Source organism: Pinus tabuliformis, chromosome 7 (genome assembly GCF_031772625.1).
Source record: "Pinus tabuliformis cultivar Carrire ecotype Pingquan chromosome 7, CPIR1, whole genome shotgun sequence".
Taxonomy (NCBI): domain Eukaryota; kingdom Viridiplantae; phylum Streptophyta; class Pinopsida; order Pinales; family Pinaceae; genus Pinus; species Pinus tabuliformis.
The window spans coordinates 1,804,362,646-1,804,385,764 of NC_142293.1; the positions used below are offsets into that span (position 1 = coordinate 1,804,362,646).

Below are 23,119 nucleotides of genomic sequence, written 5' to 3' on the forward strand. Positions count from 1 at the left end.
GGTCTTGGTTCGCCAGAATCCACAATAGCCGCATAGTCACAAGTTATGTGGAGTCCAGCAAGTGTTGAAGAAGGTGAATAGTATCAATGCGCAGTTTTTAAATCATTTGAATGGTATATGGTGCGGTTCATGAGTGTAATGGTGTGTTACGCTGCTGGAGACCATTCAGTGGTTGTTGTAATCAAAACGTTCTATTAGTTCTAGAATCAAAACGTTCTCTCCCATAAATTCCCATCATTTCCAAGAATCAAAACGTACTCTCTCTTCAGTTCTTGTTCTTAACGCTGTTGAATGATGAGCCGTTTTGATGAACGCCCAGAATGGTCTGCTCCTATTGAATGCGTTTGAATTCGTATTATTAGTTGTTGTTCCCTGAAGCCTGTCCCATGCAGATGGTGTCAGAATACGTTTTATTCTCTGAATAGGCCGCCCTCCAGCCATTATGCTTAGTGAATATCGCTGGTCCGACTTGCCAAATGGTGGTTAATTGCAGTGGAAGGAGCCATTTCGTGTTGAATGTGCTCGTATGAACGCTCTAAGGTTCGAGTTCTCTTGCAAGCAGCGTTCCCAGGGCCAGCATTATCGTCGCCTTGTATTACAGAACTCGTTCTCTTTTTCTCTGAGGCCGCATCTTCGGTTTCCTCCAGCGGCTTAGCAGATTTTCGGTGGAGATTATCATAGAAAAGGACGGATGAAGACTCATTGACAGTGTCGGCCAAAAGTTGATGTTGATCGGAACTTCTATGAACTTCGGGCTTACGGCAGAAAGATGTCAGGTCCGCGCGCTGAGCGAGCAGTTGAAGTAAATTCCCATTATAAGTCTGAGCATTCCGAAGGGTTGCACCTGCTTCATTGGCATCTCCCTTTGAAGGCCATCCAGTTTCGGAGACCGTGACTTCTATATTAGCATATCCTAGAGCAGACAGCGCAGAATAAACAGCATCAACCTGTGCATATAACATGTTGTTATAATGAACATTATTGTTCGGGTCAATAACACCTGTATTTGGTTCGAATAGTACATAAGGCAGGGATATCTGGCTGGGGTCACCCTTGTATGCAAAATATGGATAAGCATTTATGAAGAAAGGAGAACCAATCTGAGACAACAAATCCAAAAGTGGTTTCATTAGGCTCTTCACGTTTGATGCAAAGGAACCAGCAGACGGTGGAAATGAATTCCCAAGTACAGCAAGAGAGTGGGGAGTGGTAACTTTAATATTCATGTCTGCACCGATGCTGACAAGGGCCGAATGGATGTTTTTCATTGCGGGAACCAGGTTTTCCATTAACTGCGTGTCAGTTCCTGTGTAAACCTTGTTCCCTACAGCTATGCCTGTGATCTTTGTGGCTGAAGACCCACTACTAGTTCCGGCGGTGCCAAGTCATCTGCGACTTGTCCATAGTTGATTCCTGTTGTGGAGGAACTTATCTGCACTCCCTCCATTGAGATTCGTTGAAAATTTGTTTTGGGATTAGACACGTGCACCTTCCGAGCAGAATGATATTGTTGTTGTCGAGTGAAATTTTTGAGAGCAAATCGCAGAGAACTCTCAAAATTCCAGCGGTGGATACCAATTTTATTTAAAATGTGTACAAATGTGGTCAATACGTGGTAGAATGTTCGCGGTGGTGTTTACCAATGGGTGACACGGGTCCAATAAATCTTTGACGGCACTAAAAACTGGACGAAGCAAAATTTCGTGACTTGAGAGTCGCAAATGTAATCTCCAATCATTATCATATCTGAGAATGGGGGCTCCAGCATTGGCGTTTTAATTTTCTTACAGCTACATTCCATCTCTAGGCAGGTCGTGTATCCAATCTCAGCAAGGACCTTGATTTATTCTCAATGGTTGGGCCGAAATTAAAGATCCAAGGATGTGCAAATAAGGAGCCTGTTTCAGATTTATTTATGCTCAGAATTTCAAGGTATCATTGTTGGAAATAATACTGAGAGGGGGGGTGAATCAGTATTATCAGATTAATCAAACTTTTAAATGCCCAGAAACATATACGCTACTTCAGTTAAGTGAACCAGCGTGTACACGCTACTGTGACGAAGTAAAACAGCGTATAAGCAGAAAATTCACAATTTAGTTGGCTTATTCTTCAATTAAGTGCATCAGGACATTATTCATCATATTAACAGTAAACATGTGCAGTATAACAGAACAGATAAAAAGCCACACACATGAACACCAAGATATAAGGTGGAAACCCAATGTGGGTGAAAACCACCTGCTGCAAGTTGTCTCTATCTTTCTTAATATGAAACTTCAGTTTACAATCTTTTGTACTGGTGCAGCCTTATACCAGTACGCAGGCTACAACCTGCAGAAGGCTTCAACCTTCTCTCGTTCTCCAAACTTCCTTGGAAGGGAGCTCCAACCCCCTTTGCTTTTGTACTAGCCAAGATACTAGTACGTAGGTGCTGACCTACAATCTTCCTTCTTCCAGGTATCACTTTTCATACATTTTCAGACTTGGATATTCCTGAAGCACAACATTACAATCTGAAGACCACAATTCATTCAATTTCCATAACAGATCATTGAAGCATAAATCAACCAAACTTTGAATCACTGAACCACTGAACCCTGTCAATCACCAGTTACCAGAACACAGAGCAGACTACAGAACTCTGCAATAACAGTCAGACTCCACTGTAAACCCAAATCAAGCTTCAAAAGATATACGCTACTTTAATGAGCAGAACCCGCGTATACACGCTCTTTTACCGAAGCCAACCTGCGTATAGATCTAAAAATAAACTTTCTCAATTTGCAGCTGTACCAGACATTAGTTAGATTCAGAACGTAACATTGCGACAATATGCAGATCTAGAAATACGCATAATCAACCATATCATGATAGTGCATGTCAAACCATTAGATCCCGATCTATCCTTAGATCTAGTCTTCCATTAACCGATGTGATCTCTCCTTGACTTAGATCAACCAACTCAGAACCTGCATATCAGATCTCTTTCTCTCTTAGATATTCATGCCTTGTCGAAAGATGATCTTTGCCTAATGATCTTCTTCTCCTTATATAGCCTTAGGCCTTTCTCAATACCAAGAGCCAAAACCATAGTAACACAATACCATCAACTTTAAAACTAGGGATCGACACGCCCGTCGAGACATAATGGTCCGAAATCATAGGCACAACTTTCAAGGTCTAACCACCATGAACCAAAGGAACCTTTCCACATACACGCGCTTTTTCTGAATCGAACTTGCGTGTACACGCGACTTGGGCTTAACGAAACAGCGTGTATGAGCTTTCTTGGCATGCTGTACTGAGATCTGTCTTCTGATTAAGTTGCCATCACCTGTACCAACCTCTGAGCACCTGTACCATCTACTGAGTGAGTTGCCATCAAGGACAATACTTGAATCATAATGTCAACAATCTCCCCCTTTGGACTTGATGGCAACCACCACACCAAGTCACTCTCCCCCTTTGACATCAAGGGCAAAGGGTGGACCAAGATATTCTCTTCCTTGGTATTCCTTCTGCTGTCCATACTGCTGTCCATACTCCCCCTGAGTACATGCTGAAATCTCCAAGTGTGCTCCCCCTTTGTGTATGCCAAAGTGTACCAATCTATCCATCCTGCTCACCAAGTGCTGTTCATGCTCCCCTTGACTGTAGGCAAGATCTGCAAAAGATGTTCTTCAAGAAGAACATGACTCTATACATCATAAAAGACCTTCCTATCACCAAAGACTCATACATACATCCATTTCTCAACTAAGGAGGATATACAAAAAAAATGACTCATCCACCCAACCAAGTGGGGATACATCAATATTGACTCATTCACCTAACCACATGATAATACATGAACATTTCATCATTCATCCCAGGCATAGTGGGGAAACCAACAAAGGCCATTACATGACCTTGACACCATAAAAGAGACAAGAGAGATACATGACATAGAGACAACAGATCTAGACCAAGACTTAGGAAAGACACCAGCAGCATCTGATAAACATCTTGTTAGATCAGCAACTAGAATTTCTTTCTGAGCTCCTTCTCCTTAAACCAACAACCAAAACATCTGAATGCCAACAATGCTTTATGAGACTTTTGAGCTGCTCCCCCTGAACCTGTGCCTGTTGCACTTCCTGAAACTGTGCCTGAATACTTCTGACATTCCTATTGCTGTTCAGAACTTCAGAGTTTTCCCTTGCTGTTCAGAACTTCATATACGCGTTTTATCCTGTATAAAACAGCGTATGTACGCGGATATTCTTTCTGCAACAAGCGTCCAGCATACACGTGACTTACTCACCATAAATCCGCGTGTATACGCTTATATCCCTTCCGTAACCTGCGTATACCAACTTTTCTGTAGAACAAACAAACTTCAACAACAGGATGAAGCATCAACTACTCCCAGCTTTTGTCTGAGATATTCAAAAGTTTCCCTGGGCAGTGGTTTTGTGAGAATATCAGCAACTTGCTCCTTAGAAGGAACATACTCCAATTTGACCTTCTGCTCAAGCACTTGTTCCCGAAGAAAATGGTACTTGATTGGTATGTGCTTGGTCTTTGAGTGCATGACTGGATTCTTTGAAATGCTGATTGCACTTGTATTATCACATAAGATAGAGATAGGTGGAGTGCAAGTGATTTGAAAGTCCTGCAAGGTCTGCATCATCCAAAGAATTTGTGTGCAACACGATGCTGCAGCCACATATTCTGCTTCAGCTGTAGATAAGGCAATCGAACTTTGCTTCTTGCTGAACCAAGACACTAATCTGGAACCCATGAAGAAAGCACCTCCACTTGTGCTTTTCCTATCATCCACACTTCCAGCCCAATCTGCATCTGTGTAAGCATGAAGAGTGAGATCTGTATTTCTAGGATACCATAAGCCATAGTTTTGGGTCCCTTGAAGATATTTGAAGATTCTTTTGACTGCCTGAAGATGGGTTTCCTTTGGGTTGGCTTGAAATCTTCCAACCATTCCTACTGCATGAGTAATATCTGGTCGAGTACCTGCCAAATAAAGCAAACTCCCAATCATGGATCTATAAGTGGGTTGGTGAACTGCTGCTGATTCATCATTTGCACTGAGGCTGCATCCTGTAACCATGGGTGTACATACTGGTTTTGACTCTTCCATGCCATACTTCTTCAAGATCTGCTTGAGGTATTTGGTTTGAGACAAGAAGATACCTCCTTCATTTTGTTGGATTTGCAATCCAAGAAAATATGTCAATTCTCCAAGAAGTGACATTTCGAACTCTTTCTGCATAACCAAGGCAAAGTTTTGACTCATAGTCTCTTCATTGCTGCCAAAAATAATATCATCTACATAAACAACAAGAATTAGCAATTTGTTATTTTCAACTTTTATATAGAGATTGCTATCTGCTGATCCTTTTGAAAAGCCTTGTTGGTGAAGATATTTGTCCAACCGATAGTACCAAGCCCTTGGGGCTTGTTTGAGCCCATAGAGAGCCTTTTTCAATCTGCATACAAGGTTTGGATCATTCCCAAGAATGAACCCATCTGGCTGCTCAATATATACTTCTTCTTCTAAGTCTCCATTCAGGAAGGCTGATTTCACGTCCATTTGAAATACCTTGAAGTTTTGAAAGCTTGAGAGAGCAAGGAACATTCGGATGGCCTCTAGTCTTGCCACAGGAGCAAAGGTCTCTTCAAAATCTATTCCTTCTTGCTGTGCATACCCTTTACAAACAAGTCTGGCCTTGTTTCTAATTACTTCTCCATTTTCATTTAACTTATTCTTGAAGACCCATTTTGTTCTTATTACATTCTTATCTTTTGGTCTAGGAACTAATTCCCAAGTGTTGTTCCTTTCGATTTGCTCAAGTTCTTCATCCATTGCTTTGACCCAACATTCATCTTTGCATGCTTCTTTCACATTTTGTGGTTCAATGGAGGAGAGTAGAGCCAAGTAGCTTGAGGCTTCTGCAAGTGTCCTTCTTGTTTGTACTCCTGCTTCTTTCTGCCCCACAATCTGAGTTTCTGGATGATTCTTTTGGACATATCTGGATGGAGTCTTCTCTTCTATTCTTGTCTGCTCCTCTGGTTCTTCTTGAGATTCTTCTTCTTCTTGAGGTTCTTCTTCTTCATCATTTCGCCTTTGAGAGTAACATTCATCTTCTTCATGATGAACTTGCCTAGGAATATATCCCTTCTCATCAACCACTATATCAATACTGTCAACAATTCTGCCAAGTCTTTTATTGTAGCACTTGTATGCTTTGCTATGTGGAGAATAACCAAGAAGAATACCCTCATCTGCTCTAGGTTCAAGTTTGCCAAGTTGCTCATCAGTGTTCTTGATATAACATTTGCTCCCAAAGATTTTGAAATGCTTCACGGAAGGAGTTTTACCACTCCAAAGCTCATGAGGTGTTTGAGTGCTGTTTACTCGGACATTTGTTTTGTTAAGAATGATAACAGCAGCATGTGCGGCTTCTCCCCAGAAGGTTGCAGGAGTACCTGATTCATCGAGCATAGCACGAGCCATTTGTTGGATAGTTCTGTTCATTCTTTCCACAACCCCATTTTGCTGAGGAGTTCTAGCTGTGGAGAATTCTCTTCTTATCCCATGTTCATCGCAGAAATCAAAAAATTCATTTGATGTGAACTCCCCACCTCTGTCAGATCTGAGGCACTTGATTTTGTGTCCTGATTCATTTTCGGCCAATGCTTTGAAGGATTTGAACTTTTCGAATGCTTCATCTTTGTGCTTCATAAGCCCTAACCAAACAAACCTTGAGAAATCATCAATGAATAATATCAGATATTCTTCTCCTCGAGGTGACCTTTTCCTAAATGGACCACATACATCTGTATGGACTAGCTCAAGAGGCAAGCTAGCTGATCCTTCCTTCTCTGGAAAGTTAGTTCTGGTCTGCTTTCCAAACTGACAAGATTTGCATATGGTGTTGTCTGGAATTTTGATATCTGGAAGATCGCGAACTGCCTGATATTTGCATGCTTTCCTTATTTGAGAGAAGCTTAGATGTCCCAACCTTCGATGCCATAACCAGTGCTCTTCATCCTTGCTAAGATAGCATTGTTGTTGTCCTTCTTCAAATATGTACAGATTATTTGGAGTTCTTTTGCCTTTGAGAACTGTTTTACCTGTATCAAGATCACGAACAAGACATCCATTCGATCTGAAAATAACCTCTGTTTTTTGATCACACATCTGGCTGACACTTAGAAGATTATGTTTCAATCCATCAACATACAAAACATTTCCAGCCTTGACCTTTTCTTTCAAAGGAGCAATACCTTTTCCTTTTATAGTTGCAGGAGTATCATTTCCAAAAGAGACTTTCTTTCCTTTTTCTAAAGTAGAATAAGATTCAAGTTTTTCTTTATCACCTGTCATATGTTTCGAACATCCACTGTCAATGTACCATAGATTTTCCTGTCCTTCTGCATAAAATGCTATCCCACATCTTTCTGTTTGAGGTTCCTTTATTCTCCATGTTTTGGTGCTTGTGGCTTGTTCCTTTTTCTCCTGAAACCTGCTCCTGCATTCAGAGTCTTTATGACCAAAATTATTGCAAATAGAACATTCAACTTCATTTTCAAGCACCGAAAAGTTGTTATAGGTCCTTTTTGTAATCCCTGTCATACTTCTTTGTTTTTGAGCTTCCCTAGTCATGATTGTTTTATATGCAACACATTGAGCTGCTCTGTGACCAAAGTTGTGGCAAGAAAAACATTGTCCATTGAAGAAGCTTCTGCGGTTATTGAATCTACCAGCCAACTGATTGTAATTTCTATTTTCATCTATTCTTGAGCCAAACTGAGAAGATTTTACCTGTGGTTGATTGTAGCTTTTGTTCATCCTTAAGGAGGATTGTCCCTGATAGTTTCTGTTTGTAACTCGTCCCTGCTTTACCTGATTATCTTCATTGTTCTTCCGCTCATTTCCTCTTGCTGCATCAAGATAACTTTTTGAGGTGGATGCTTGAGAGGTTTCTCCATTATAGCCCAAACCTGTCTTGTTTAGAGGAGACCGCTGCACACTGATAATCTCATCCAAAGTTTCAGATCCTTTGACAAATTTAAGATTAATAGCTTTTGTTTTCTCAATTTCTTTTCTGAGACCAACAATTTCACCTTCTAGTTTTTCAAGATGTTTTTCCTTTTCATCAATCTGAAATTGCAAAGCATCAATAATCACATTCTTTTCTTCTATGCCTCTCTTGAGTCTAGTGATTTCATTATAGAGATTATCCACATCTATAGCATCCTCATAATCATCATCTTCAAATGCCATTAACAGCTTATATTTATTACCTTGTTCATCTTCATCACTGTTTGATAAGCCATCACTATCTTCATGGGTGTAGTAGCTTTTCCTATTTGTACTTTGTTTCTTGTTCCATCTAGCAGGTTCTTTTCCTTTATCCTTATAAGGACATTTTGCAGCATAATGACCTACTTTCCCACAAGCAAAGCATTTGAAAGGTAGCTTACCTCTGAACCTTCCAGAACCCCTTTGAAGATTTCTGACAAAATTTGATTCTTCTTCCTCTTCTTCTGGAACATGGCTTGCTTCATAGTAATCTTCTTTTCCTGATGCCTTAAAAGCAGCTTCCCTTCTGTCAGATGGACCTCCCTTTCTCATTTCATAAGCGGTTAGAATTCCATGTAGCTGAGACATAGTGAGAACACGGAGATTTTCTTTTTCTTCTATTGCAGATACTTTAGATTCAAACTTGGGAGATAAAGATCTTAGAACCTTTTGAACTACTATAGTTTCTCTTACTTCTTCACCCAAATTTTTCATACAATTAACAATCTCATCTACCCGGAGAAAATAATTAGCCACACTTTCATCATTATACATCCTGAGAGTCTCATATTGAATCCTGAGTGTTTGAAGTTTAGCTTGCTTTACCTGTTCATCTCCTTCATAGCTAGTGATCATTTTGTCCCATATTTCTTTTGCTGATTTGAAGTGCATGACCTTCATGAATTCTGTTTGAGATATACTTCCTAATAGAGTACTGACTGCTTTTGCATTTGTTTCATATGCCCTTTTCTCAGCTGGATCTGTAGGAGTAGCTGAAGGAAAAGCATAGCCTGTTTCTACAATGTCCCAAACTTCTGTACCAAGAGATTGAAGATATGCAGGGACTCTTACCTTCCAATAATTGAAATTTGTTCCATCAAAAACCGGTGGCCTGATTGATGCTTCTTTCTCGTAGTTGCTCATGATGAATGATCTTCCTTCAAGCGATCAAGCTTCTCTGAAGGACCTGCTCTGATACCAATTGTTGGAAATAATACTGAGAGGGGGGGTGAATCAGTATTATCAGATTAATCAAACTTTTAAATGCCCAGAAACATATACGCTACTTCAGTTAAGTGAACCAGCGTGTACACGCTACTGTGACGAAGTAAAACAGCGTATAAGCAGAAAATTCACAATTTAGTTGGCTTATTCTTCAATTAAGTGCATCAGGACATTATTCATCATATTAACAGTAAACATGTGCAGTATAACAGAACAGATAAAAAGCCACACACATGAACACCAAGATATAAGGTGGAAACCCAATGTGGGTGAAAACCACCTGCTGCAAGTTGTCTCTATCTTTCTTAATATGAAACTTCAGTTTACAATCTTTTGTACTGGTGCAGCCTTATACCAGTACGCAGGCTACAACCTGCAGAAGGCTTCAACCTTCTCTCGTTCTCCAAACTTCCTTGGAAGGGAGCTCCAACCCCCTTTGCTTTTGTACTAGCCAAGATACTAGTACGTAGGTGCTGACCTACAATCTTCCTTCTTCCAGGTATCACTTTTCATACATTTTCAGACTTGGATATTCCTGAAGCACAACATTACAATCTGAAGACCACAATTCATTCAATTTCCATAACAGATCATTGAAGCATAAATCAACCAAACTTTGAATCACTGAACCACTGAACCCTGTCAATCACCAGTTACCAGAACACAGAGCAGACTACAGAACTCTGCAATAACAGTCAGACTCCACTGTAAACCCAAATCAAGCTTCAAAAGATATACGCTACTTTAATGAGCAGAACCCGCGTATACACGCTCTTTTACCGAAGCCAACCTGCGTATAGATCTAAAAATAAACTTTCTCAATTTGCAGCTGTACCAGACATTAGTTAGATTCAGAACGTAACATTGCGACAATATGCAGATCTAGAAATACGCATAATCAACCATATCATGATAGTGCATGTCAAACCATTAGATCCCGATCTATCCTTAGATCTAGTCTTCCATTAACCGATGTGATCTCTCCTTGACTTAGATCAACCAACTCAGAACCTGCATATCAGATCTCTTTCTCTCTTAGATATTCATGCCTTGTCGAAAGATGATCTTTGCCTAATGATCTTCTTCTCCTTATATAGCCTTAGGCCTTTCTCAATACCAAGAGCCAAAACCATAGTAACACAATACCATCAACTTTAAAACTAGGGATCGACACGCCCGTCGAGACATAATGGTCCGAAATCATAGGCACAACTTTCAAGGTCTAACCACCATGAACCAAAGGAACCTTTCCACATACACGCGCTTTTTCTGAATCGAACTTGCGTGTACACGCGACTTGGGCTTAACGAAACAGCGTGTATGAGCTTTCTTGGCATGCTGTACTGAGATCTGTCTTCTGATTAAGTTTCCATCACCTGTACCAACCTCTGAGCACCTGTACCATCTACTGAGTGAGTTTCCATCAAGGACAATACTTGAATCATAATGTCAACAATCATGGCCGCATTGATTAGGAAGTCGTAGAGATTAAAGAGTCGGAGCATTGAGGTATGGTTTCTCATTGTACCCAAGGTTGTTTTGTGCATTTTTTCAAAGAATATTAAGGCTGAACCAGGTACCAGAGAAAGCTCTATCTTTGTTGTGGAGGAGAGCCAAATTCTTTATAAGAAGATGGGACAAATTTCCTAAGTACCAAGCACAAAACCGAACTGGATAAATGTACAATGATCCTATGTTTCAAATGAATGAAGAGGGACAACAAATCTGATATGAAGGAGACCATCGTCGTATATATAGGTTCACATGCACCAGATTTGAGTATTCTGCCATAATTCTGTAGCAGACTGCCTATACAGAAGATTGAGTTTATTTCAGTGGCGTATGCAATCAACTTGTTCAATTTCTTAATAGAAGGAGCCTATACCAGGTGTACTCCTCCAATAGCCTTGTAACTTCCAGGCCTAAAGCAATCTTTCTAAAGTTGGTTTGTGACCTGCATAGGCCAACTTTGTATTTTCTACAGCGACTTCCATAAAGAATGATCTAGCCCCAAGGCTACAAACTTGTATTTTCTGTGGTTGTTTCAGTTGAGCAGCATATCACTGTACCTGTGCTTGAAATCTTAATGAGTATAGACTATTGGAAGTGATGTTTGGTGATGTACCTCTGCTATAAAGGATCTCAAACTTCCTCATCTCATGTGTGGCTGTGAATATATTGAAGACACTCCATATTTATTTCCCTGTCTTGGAGCTGAATACGTTGCATATATTATCACTGTGGTGTTTTCTCTGTAATGATGGAGCTTCTTTGATGTTATAACACTTATCTACAACCACTGTTCTTCCTAACATTTGCTGGTATATTCTACTTCAGATCTCCGTTATTATTAGATTTGATATATCAGAGGTATATGTAATCCATTCCTGTAGTTGAAGTTCGAATTTCAAAGAAGGAAGAAGTCATTTAGTTGTGCATCCATACAAAGCGTATCTTGGTATACCTGAGCATTTTAAGGGTGAAACATATCTATTGTATTTGTGTTGGAAGGACTTTGAGCCTCTCATTCTTGCTGGACACAAATCTGTTAGTGATTGGCTAAATTCTTAGCTGGAATTAGTTGAGTGCCTTTTTCAAACTGATATTCTTAATTTTTTGAAATCTTCAATAGCTGGGGTTTGTCTAGACTTGCTGAGTGTTCATTTCTTTGTTGAGACAATGGCTAGATTTCATGATGTATTAGAGTTACTGAATACACTAATACACTCCACTATTGGTGGGAAGGTAAATGTTAGCAAAGACACTCTTTGTGACATTCAAACCTGCCTGCATGATGCACAAGAAAAGATCGACTTTTTGCAGCTTGAATCACAGCTACAGCAAGAAGAGCTACACCATTCTGAACCTGTTTTTGTTCAGAACATTGAGACAACCACCTATCAGCAGCATGTTAATAATGGTACAGTTCATTCCAATAAAGTAGCAGTTGTACATGCAGATGCAAAAACTCAGTCTGCACTTCCCAAGCCCATCATCAGACCTTGGGAACAGCTTGTCCACAACAAGCACAGAACTGGTCTTGGATATGACAAGGACTTGTCCTTTCATATTCTAGACTATGCCAAGCCCATTCAGTTTCAGAGTGCTGGATTCATTCATGACAGTTCACCTGCTCCTTATGACAGTTCAGCTTCAGCTGTTCCAGACTCTGCCCCTCTTCCACAGCAACAACAACAACAACAGATTGTGAAATGCCAACACTGTGACTGAGTTGGCCATTTGAAAGATCACTGTTTTGATCTTCATCCATGTAAGCACTGTCATAAAACCAGCCATTCTTCACACAGATGCTTCAGAAATAAACATCCTGCAAGAACAAAGATTCATCTTGGATGGATCGCTTCTTGGCAATGGGCATCAACAGCCAAGAAGATATTCCAAACACATGTCAGAACTTGTTCCAGAGTATTGAACAGTCTTGCAGTTGAGTTTTCTCCATCATCTCACCTTGTATCTGACAGGGGGGGAAATGATGGTCATCTACAAGCTTCAAAGTCACATTAAGCGAGCCTGAGCCACAACTTGCCACACCAGTTTCAGAGTTGTAGCCAGAGACAAAGATGCCCGTGAACAGATTGAGAACACTTCCTCTAGCAAAAGACACCAGCTTCTTGCCAGTTTTGGAAGAGTTCCAGGAATTGCATTAAGCATTCCAGAGTTGTTGGTCATCCTTAAACCATCACAGATTGAGAACACTTCCTCTAGCAGAAGACACCAGCTTCTTGCCAGTTTTGGAAGAGTTCTAGGAATTGCATTAAGCATTCCAGAGTTGTTGGTTATCCTTAAACCATCACAGGTTGAGACTTCCCTTTTCAGGTTGAAGTTTTACCTTTTATGCGAGGTGAGGCCTCCCTTTTATGGTTGAAGGTTTCCCTCTTTAAAACAATAGGATCACTTCCTCTAACAGAAAAATTCAGTTTCTTGCCAGTTTTGGAAGAGTTCCGGGAACTGCACTAAGCGTTCCAGTGTTGGTGGTCATCCTTAAACCACCGCCTTTTTTACCAACATTTCATAGAGCACATTCAGCCTAGTGCTGCCATGCATTTTTGCACATTTTGTATTGCAGCTCTCTTCTTGGACTCATACATAACCCTTCGGATTAAGGGGGGGAATGTTGGACACCTAATCCTAAAGGGTTAGTGTGGAAGCCGAAAAGACTAAGCAGTCCAAGAGACCTTGGGATCTGAAACCCAAGAGTCACATATTTGTACTATAAATGTATATCTATTGTTAATAAAAAATGAACTCACATGATTTATCTTTCACATTGTTTGTTGTCCATGTGTGTTTAACAGAGATAAAGGACAAATCACAATTATTACAGGTGGACTGCACTGAGCCACCGAGGACAGACATTAACTCAGCTTTGATACAGCTGCCATCAGCGCAGCTCAAAGTTATTTTCATACATTTATTTCTAGATAAGATTAGGTTAAAGTAATCATTTTCTTTCAGACCTGTTTAGGTCGGCTGTAATAGACTAGTTTTTGGATAATTTTCCCTATATATACCGACCCTCTGTATTGTTTAAAGGGTTGGTTGGTTGATAATCCTCATTAGTGACTCGCACTGGATATCTGAGATGTTTTACTTAATCAAAGATTGTTGAAAAGCTTTGGAGGAATGGTTGTTTGCTCTGTGTGTAATGGTTTGAAGAATTGAATGCGGAATTCTTGTGCTGCTATATGAATCAATAAGTTTTCCTTACCTCTGTTATTTCCATTTCACATATGCTCAAGTCATAGAACAAAGGATTGGTTTAGAATTTGCTTGGTTGCACTCTATGCTTAGTTTCTGTGGCTTCTTAATGTTTTCCTCTTGAATTAGGCATAAATATGAATTCTGTTATGGCTCATGTTTGACATATTTTCATATATGAATGACTGTTACCTAGGAATTCTTAACTACTCCTAGATAGGGCTCATTTTTCTTCTTTCTGCTAATTTGAACGAGAGATCCTTAATTGCCCTTCATTCATTAGCCTTTAATCCATCTCTTTTACCTTGAATGATTCTTTCATATGCAGCTAGCTTGCTCCATATTCCTTCTTGTCACCAAGAGAACGCACTAGCAGTCCTACTCCTTGACTCCACGCCCAATGGTTCTAAAACTTTCATGCTATCCCTCCCTCTTTACTTGAAAGCATCATCCTTCCCACCAAAAAACAAAACAAAACCCCTTGAACTCAATAACTAGCCTAAAAGCAATATCAACAAAGCTAAATAAAAAAGAGAGAGCCCTCTCTGATTGCAGGTGGGCTAGAACTTGCAGTCCAAAGATTGGTCTGTGGTTACCTCGGCCGTATCCTTTTGATGCCGACCAGAAGGACAACCTGAGTGATAACATAATGGAGACTCCGTTGGGGACCGTCCTTAGTTATTTTCACAAATCAAGTTGGAAACCACCTGAGGAACATAAATCAGTGTTGTTTGTTACTTAAAACTAAAAATGAAGTCTGAATGTCGGCCAGGAAGCCTTTGAAACTGTTCTTGCTTTGCAGTTACAGTAGTAAATAAATGTTGCTTCAGTCAATCTTCATGCTAGTTTTAAACTACAGATAACTGTCCCCGGAATTTAATCAGTTCCTTGCCAATTCTAAAAACATTCGCAAAAAATAACAAAACAAATTCAGAATCTGTCTCCCAAAAAGAACTCTCGTTATACAAGGTCAAATCCAAACCCAAATCCACCAGCTGCTTTTGAAAATCCGAACTTAATCCCAAAAATCATTAGGAAGCAAGAACAAAGAGAAAATTTTGCTGATAATAGTCCTCAGCCAGTTAGCCCAAGCAGTGTTCCAAACCCTGTCAAAGAATTATTTCGTTCAACCCCTACCTCCCCTTGTTCATCATCTAATTCCCAAAGCACTCCCTCCACACCTCCATTCACTACACATACTATCGTTACCACTACTGGTGTTCCAATTGTCCTGGTTGTTCCACTCATCCCTGTTGTTTCGGTCGTCCCTGTAAACATGGCCAATAGATATGCACCCCTGAAATTACCTGCAAACCCTGGGGCTATGCCTCAGGATTATCAAAAAGAAAGATCCCTTGCACATACTTGCTGAGTACGATACAATAATAAGAGGCCCTCAAGAGTCTGTCCTAGACTACTGTGCTAGATTCAATAATGTCTATAATGCAATAGCACATAACGTGAGACCTCCACCTGACCTTGCCTTGTATAAATTTCCTGATGGATTCGACCCAGATATGTCCTACCAGTTAAAAGAAAGAGCCCCTCAAACCCTTGCAGACATGCAAAATGTTGTTGTTAGCGTAGAGGCCAACCTGATTGCCAAAAGAAATAGAGCTAGAATGGAGAGAAGAACCACTTTCAAAGAAGAACCCACAGCCTTAGATCATAAACTTGATGCTATTATCAATGGCATGCAAAGGTGGGAGACAGACTAGAAAGTGTTGAGAGGAAATCATCATGGGAAGGAAAACAGTCCAATACAATAAGGAACACAAATTTCAGGAAAACACAGAACACAAATTTTGGTAGGTCTAGTCCAGACCATGATATAAGACCACCTTTTCATGAAAATTATGCGGAAGCATCTACATCTAGTGAACCCCCAGAGGACACTCACATGAACCTGGTGGATTCGAGGGCTGAGCAACAAATTTTCCTAACTCAAAAACACCAAGATGAGCATGACTTTAATCAATTTCAGACTAAGTCTGGTGAATCTTTTGATTTTAAACAAGGTTATGAAACTGTTGTGTATGAGATCCACAAACAATATAAGCTGAGAACTAGGACCATTGACATTCCTGAACCTAACAAACCAAAGGATGGCAAACAACCCAACAAGACTAAAGGCAAGGTTTTCATAACAGAATCCGCTGATATACCTATCCCAAACCCGCATCAAGTGACTGTAGACGACATATCACAAATGCAGCCTTCTATTGACCAGTCTCAGCCACCTTCTTCCGGGAAAGAAAATTTGAATAGCATTCCGAAAAGCCCTCCTAAAACAGAAAAAACGCAATCAAACACTTCCCATAACACTGATAAACAAGACCAAGTTGTTGATGCTCCAATGGAAAAGGGGAAACTCGCCTCTCACATTACTAAAAACCAATATGAAAAATCATTCGACTTAGAGTCATAAATAGGTAAATTGAAGATATCCATCCCCTTATCCGAACTGGCCAAACATGATGTGTATAGGCAAAAAATTCAAAGGTCACTTCAAATGCCAAAGGTAAAGGATGATGTGAATGTTCTTGATGATCAACCTGAGCTGCTATTTGGTCCAGAAGTTAACGGAAAATCAACACATGGACCTCTCTTGCCCTTTTATGTCAGTTTACATATACATGAAAAAGTCCTGCACAATTCCATGTTTGACTCAGGTGCCTCCAACAACCTTATGCCCAAAGCTGTAATGGAAAAGCTCAACCTTGATGTTACAAGACCCTACAAAGATCTATTCTCCCTTGACTCAAGTCAAGTCAAGTGTTTAGGCCTCATCAAAGACCTGTGTGTCTCCTTAGTCCAATTTCCTAACAAGACAATCCTCATGGATGTGGTGGTTGCTGACATTCCACCAAAGTATGGCATGTTATTGTCAAGATCTTAGGAAGAAAAACTCCAAGGATCCCTCCAATTAGACCTCTCTTATGCCACTATATCTGTCTTTGGGCAACCAAAGAGACTGTATAGAGAAACACTGATGAAATATGTGGTAACTAGTGAGAGCCAGCCTAAAAATTCTCCCATTTACTCAATCCATTCTGATATGGATTCTTTTATTTTATTTAATGATGAAATAAGTCCTCCCATTGATGTCAAGTTGTTGGCTTCAGAAATTAGCACACACATCAATGAAGAATCGGTTTCCCATACTGATAAAACTATCAAAACAATCAAGGCAACCAGCTTACAAGAAGAACCTACCCAAACAGAAAATTCAAATCTGTCCGCTGCAACAATGACGGAAACTCTTGACACTAACCACAAGCAAGAAATCATATGGTATTTAGAGTTTGATGGCTCTGTCAACAAGCTAGGAGAAGGGGCAGGTGTCTGGATTCACAATACATATAACAATCATGCAGCCTACAGACTAAATTTCAAATGCACTAATAACATGGCAGAGTATGAAGCTCTCCTCTTAGGCCTTAAACTGCTCAAAGCTCTAGGAGCTGCAAAAGTATCCATTTTAGGTGACTCTGATTTAATCATGCAATAGATGAAAGGTAATTTTGTTACCAATGACAATAGAATGAGGGCCTATAGGACTGCTGCCACTAGTATACTCAACACATTCACTGAATCCAAGCTTGCCAATATTTCAAGACAGCATAACATTCATGCACACAACCTGGCCACTTTTGCTAGTACATGCAAGCTTCCCTTTGAACCAAATCATCATTTCACTGCTGAAATAAAACACAGGCCCGCGGTCCCAAATAATGTTAAAGATTGGCAAGTGTTCGAGAATGATGCCTAGATTAACAATTTCCTCATCCTTGAGCATGAGTTTACAAATATTAACATTGACATGGATGATATGACGGATGAACAACAACAAACAAATGAAAATCAGTAGGCTATAACGTCTATAACGGCCAAACGAATGCTGAAACCAACTGTTTTTGATAATACAAATATAGAAGAATTGAAACTGATGCATTTGGAGGAAATAGCCGAAACAGAGGTCGAGATCATTGATCTGAAAGATAACTTACTCCCTACTGGCCTCACTCCATTGGAAGACATGTTTGATGCTAATGATGTTCCCAAGAAACCAAAAATGCAACCCCTGAATGCTGCTATAGAAGAACATAACATCGTGACAGCAGAGAAGCCCAAAATGATCAAATTATCCAAAAATTTGCCACCTGCAAAGAAGCCCAAATATGTTGATTTGTTCAAAGAATTCCAAGATGTATTTGCTTGGAGTTATGAGGATTTGAAATCCTATGACACCTCAGTAATCCAACACACCATTCCCTTAAAACCAAACCAAAATCCCTTCAAACACAAACTAAGGAGAATCAATCCCATGCTTCTCCCTTTGATTGAAAAGGAAGTGAAAAGAATGTTTGAAGTAGGTATCATAGCACCCATCAGATTTTCTGAATGGGTATCCAATCTTGTTGCTACAAGAAAAAAGACAAGAGAGATTAGGCTATGCATAGACCTAATAAATTTAAACCAAGTCTCCCTAAAAGACGACTACCCATTGCCCAAAATGGATCATATTCTGCAGAGAGTAGTGGGATCATCTAGAATTTCTCTGCTAGATGGCTTTTTCAGGTTTCAATCAAATACTGGTTCACATGGATGACCAAGACAAGACAGCCTTTACCACACCGTGGGGAACATTTAAGTATGTGAAGATGACATTCAGACTTAAAAGCACTGGTGCCACCTTTCAAAGGGCAATGGATATTGCATTTGCCAAAGAAATACTTGATTTCCTAGTTGTATATCTTGACGATCTAACCCCTTTCTCTAAATCTGATCAAGAGCACCTGAAACATTTGAGGTAGATATTCATGACATGCAGGAAATATGGCATCTCCTTGAACCCCAAAAAATCCCTCTTTGGCCTTGAAGAAGGAAAACTCCTTGGCCATATCATATCAAAGGACGGGATTAGAATTGATCCTAAAAGAATCCAAGCCCTCCTCCACATCCCATATCCAAGAAACATAAAAGAGTTGCAAGCATTCCTGGGAAAGATCAACTTCCTAAGGAGATATATTCCAAATCTAGCTGAGCTGATAAGACTATTAAGCAACATGTTAAAAAAGGATGCCAAAGTAAGATGGTCTCTTGAAACCAAGCAAGCCTTTGAGGGCATAAAATCTGCCTTAACCCAAGCCCCTGTCCTCACAAGTCCACAATTTGATAGGGACTTTATCATATTTTCTTTTGCATCTGATCACACCATAGTTGTTGTTCTTTTGCAAAAGGATGATCAGGGAGCTGAAAAGCCAATTGCATTTTTTAGTTGAGCCTTAAGAGATGCCCCTTTGAAATACCCAATCATGGAGAAGTAGGCCTATGCCTTGGTCAAAGCAATCAAAGATTTCTGAGTGTACATTTTATATTCGCATGTAATTGCCTATGTCCCAGATGTTGTTATGAAGGACATATTAACCCGAGAGGGATTAGAGGGCAAAAGAGGCAAATGGATTGCAAACATCCTTGAATATGACATAGAAATAAAACCAACCAAGCTCATAAAGGGACAAGGTTTACCAAACTGATGTCCGAAACAAACTTTCAAGCCTTAGACATTAACCAATTGGACAATGAACATGAGCTGTCGACTCCACAGATCAGTGAAACCTTTTTGCAATCCCCATGGTATGCTGATATATGCTTTGTTTGTTTAAACCTGTTTGCTTCCCCAGGATTGTCCAGACCTAAGAAAAGATTTTTAAGAATGAAGGCTTCGAAGTTTTGTGTCATAGATGCTGCATTATTTTGGAAAAATCATGAAGGTATATTGCTTAATTGTTTAATCATGAATGAAACTAACAATGTCATGAAATAATTCCATGCAGGTGACTGTGGAGGACATCTATATTGGAAATCCACAACAGATAAAATTCTAAGGGCTGGTTTCTATTGGCCCTCTCTTTTTGCAGATGTAAAGAAGTTTGCCATTTCATGTCACAAATGCCAAAACTTTGAGGGCAAAAGAAAGTTGTTGCCCCTGCCCCTTAAACCCATCTCAATTGAAAGGCCTTTTCAACAATGGGGTCTTGACTTCATTGGAGAAATCCATCCCTCTTCCTCAGGCCAGCACAAATGGATTTTAACAGCCACCGACTATTTCACCAAGTGGGTTGAGGCCATCCCATGCAGACAAGCTAATGACACCATCATTATCCAATTCCTTGAGTGCAACATCCTTTCTAGATTTGGCTGCCCTGAGAAGATCATTACTGATAATGTCGCTGCTTTTAAATCCAAAAAAATGATCAATTTTGCCACAAATTTCACATCACCTTGGGGCATTCCATAGCCTATTACCCCCAAGCTAATGGCTTGGCTGAGTCATCTAATAAGAGCCTGATTAATATCATAAAGAAAGTGCTAGAAGAAAAGAAGAAGAACTGGCATAGAAAGCTCATAAATGCCCTATGGGCAGACAGATTTTCAACAAAGAAATCCATTGGGATGAGCCCTTATGAGCTAGTATATGGCATGGAAGCCAGGTTTCCTTCATCTTTGGGCATCCCTACTATTAGACTGTTACAGGAGATTCAGGCTGAACCAAATGATATTCAACGAAGAATCAACCAAACCATTTATCTTCAGCAAACCAGAGAGCAAGTTTATGACAGAGCTCAGATTTTGCAAGAAGGCTCAAAAGGATGTTTGATAAGAGAGCTAAGGCTGAGGATTTCTATATTGGTGACAAAGTTCTAAGGTGGGATTCACGGAGAGAGGACAAGGGAAAACATGCAAAATTTGATTTTTTATGTAAAGGACCATTCGTTATTTCTGTTGTTCAGGGAAATAACACATATTTTCTCAAATATGTAGAGGGTAGCACAGCTGAAGAAGGCCCTATGAATGGCCGAATGCTGAAACATTACCATGATCCCTTTTAAAGGGATACAATCCAGCTCTGTACATATCTCTTTGTACATTGATATTTGTATATATTAGTGCTTTGTTTTTAGTTTTTGTGTAAGCAATCTAAGTGTTAGAGGAGCAGCAACAATCTTTGTGAAAACCCAGCCAATTGCAAGTATTCCATTCTTTAAAAGCTCTGTCTCTGGATTAATCTCGGTAAAACAACAATAGTAGCACTGCCATATCACAGAAATTCATGGTAGAAGCAAATTGTGGGCAGCTTGCAGTCTTTAGTCAAACAATATCAATAAGAGAGGAGCATTTTTTAATTTCACATCAGCAACCGTTTCTAGACCAGAGCTAAAACAAACACATCAGTTTTTATCTCTGTTTTCAAAGGCACAATGCTCAAGCAATACTATAAATAACATCAAGCACGCATAAGAAAGAGGGCGATGCTATGCAGTTTACAGTAATTCAGTTGAGGACGGAGATGTTCATATTCCAAAGTTTCACACTTTAACAGCCAACATAAAGAAGTTTCAATCCACAGCAACAATAGAAGATCAAGGCAGTCTAACCTGATGTTCTTGGCTTCTTCACAAGGAAATGCAATCTCCAAGTGGAGCCACTGTTAGCCTCCTATTGCAACAGGTGTTCATCTTTCATGATTGACAGTTTTACATGCCAAATATGTCATACTTTGCATCCTGCAATGCTCCATATTTCCAGAAAAAGGCCAAAGAAGAGGCCATGAAAGTGTGCCAGTCCAAATGCCACTACTGTATTCCAATTTTGATGACTTAACCATCTTTGAAGAATGTTATGTTAATGGAAGTCCAAACAATTAAATCTTGGCTTCCCTAGGTTTCAATTTCTTGTTTTAGAATATAGAGAATTGATATCTGTCCAAACAGCTTAATCTTGGAAGATTTGTAGATAGGTAGAGAAACAAAGGAGTCCAACTGCTTAATCTAGGCCCTTGGAAGAAATAAGGATAAAATTAGATAGGAGGGCAGCCAAAAGAAAAATTGTAAAGTAGGGTCTGCAAGTCTTAAGGCACCCAAACCAAAAAGAAGAAAAAATGCTAGATAAGTAGGCTGGGTTGGTACTCTTTGAGGTTGCAAAATGTTGATATGTGATCAGTCTTGTGTTTTAAAGTGATATTGTACTTCAGATCACAGCTACAAGGCAGTTTTGTTTGGAGGAACTCAAACTGGATATCTCTAACCTCCCTTTCTTCCTTTTCCCCCAAATCACTCACTAATTCCCCTGAAGAGGTCAAGATCTGCTTGAACCTCTTAGTTTCATCATTTGCACATCATTTGCCTTGGTGAAAATCTGATTTACTCAAGGCATGTTCCTGCTTCCTCTATGAATCATTTTCCCCCCTAACAGCCTAAGTTTCACATACTTAGCGATTTCTGATCACTTGTCATATTAACTACTAATTTTACTATATAGCTTCCTATTTGTTTCCCCTTCCCCTACTAAAACTAAATATAAAAATCCCCTAGGTACATATCCCCATCCCTTGGCACTATAGCCATATAATATCAAGTTTGGGAAATGCTGAGTTCACCAGGAGCTTGACATTAGCCTTCCACGTTCAAACCCTGGGATTAACTTGACATCTGGTTAAGTTAATAACCTTTACCCATCCCTTCACCCTAAAAAACCTCATATTTCTACCCTCTGCAGTCATTATTCCCAAAAGTTAAATGTTTAAATGCTTTTTTGAACATTAAATCATCGTTTAATTCCCCGGCGCATAACCCATAAACCCACATATCCAATGTTTAACCCCCCGCCCTATGAATAAACAAATAAAATAGCGGGCGGGTCCCTGCCCTAACCTTCCACCGACTTACCTGTCTCGTCGGCCGTTAGATCTGGCTTGCCCAAGATCTACGATGAGCGGGTCTTTTCACACGCCAACATGCCGAGGGTTAGCGTTCGGGAGTTCAGCGGTTTTCCCGCCGTACTCCCGCCACGCGTTTCCCTCTCGGGTGTGGCGTAGCCCCTTCCTCTGAAACCGCTTCAGTGCAAAGGCGGTGCGCCCAAAACCACCAAACCACCCCCCCTGGGTGACGTCAGTGCCACGTCCTCATCATGACGTCACCTCCCCGCCACGTCCCAGTGACGTCATCCTACTGCATCATCTGTCTGCATCGGCCTCCTGCCACCATACTGCCAACTCACCATTGCCACGTCACCCGCCAT

The 23,119-nt window shown here is 40.1% G+C and overlaps 1 pseudogene; it reads right to left on the reverse strand.

The window, feature by feature from the left end:
- Window positions 1-446: 446 nt before the first annotated feature.
- On the reverse strand, window positions 447-23,119 carry LOC149255565 (glucan endo-1,3-beta-glucosidase 14-like; annotated as a pseudogene).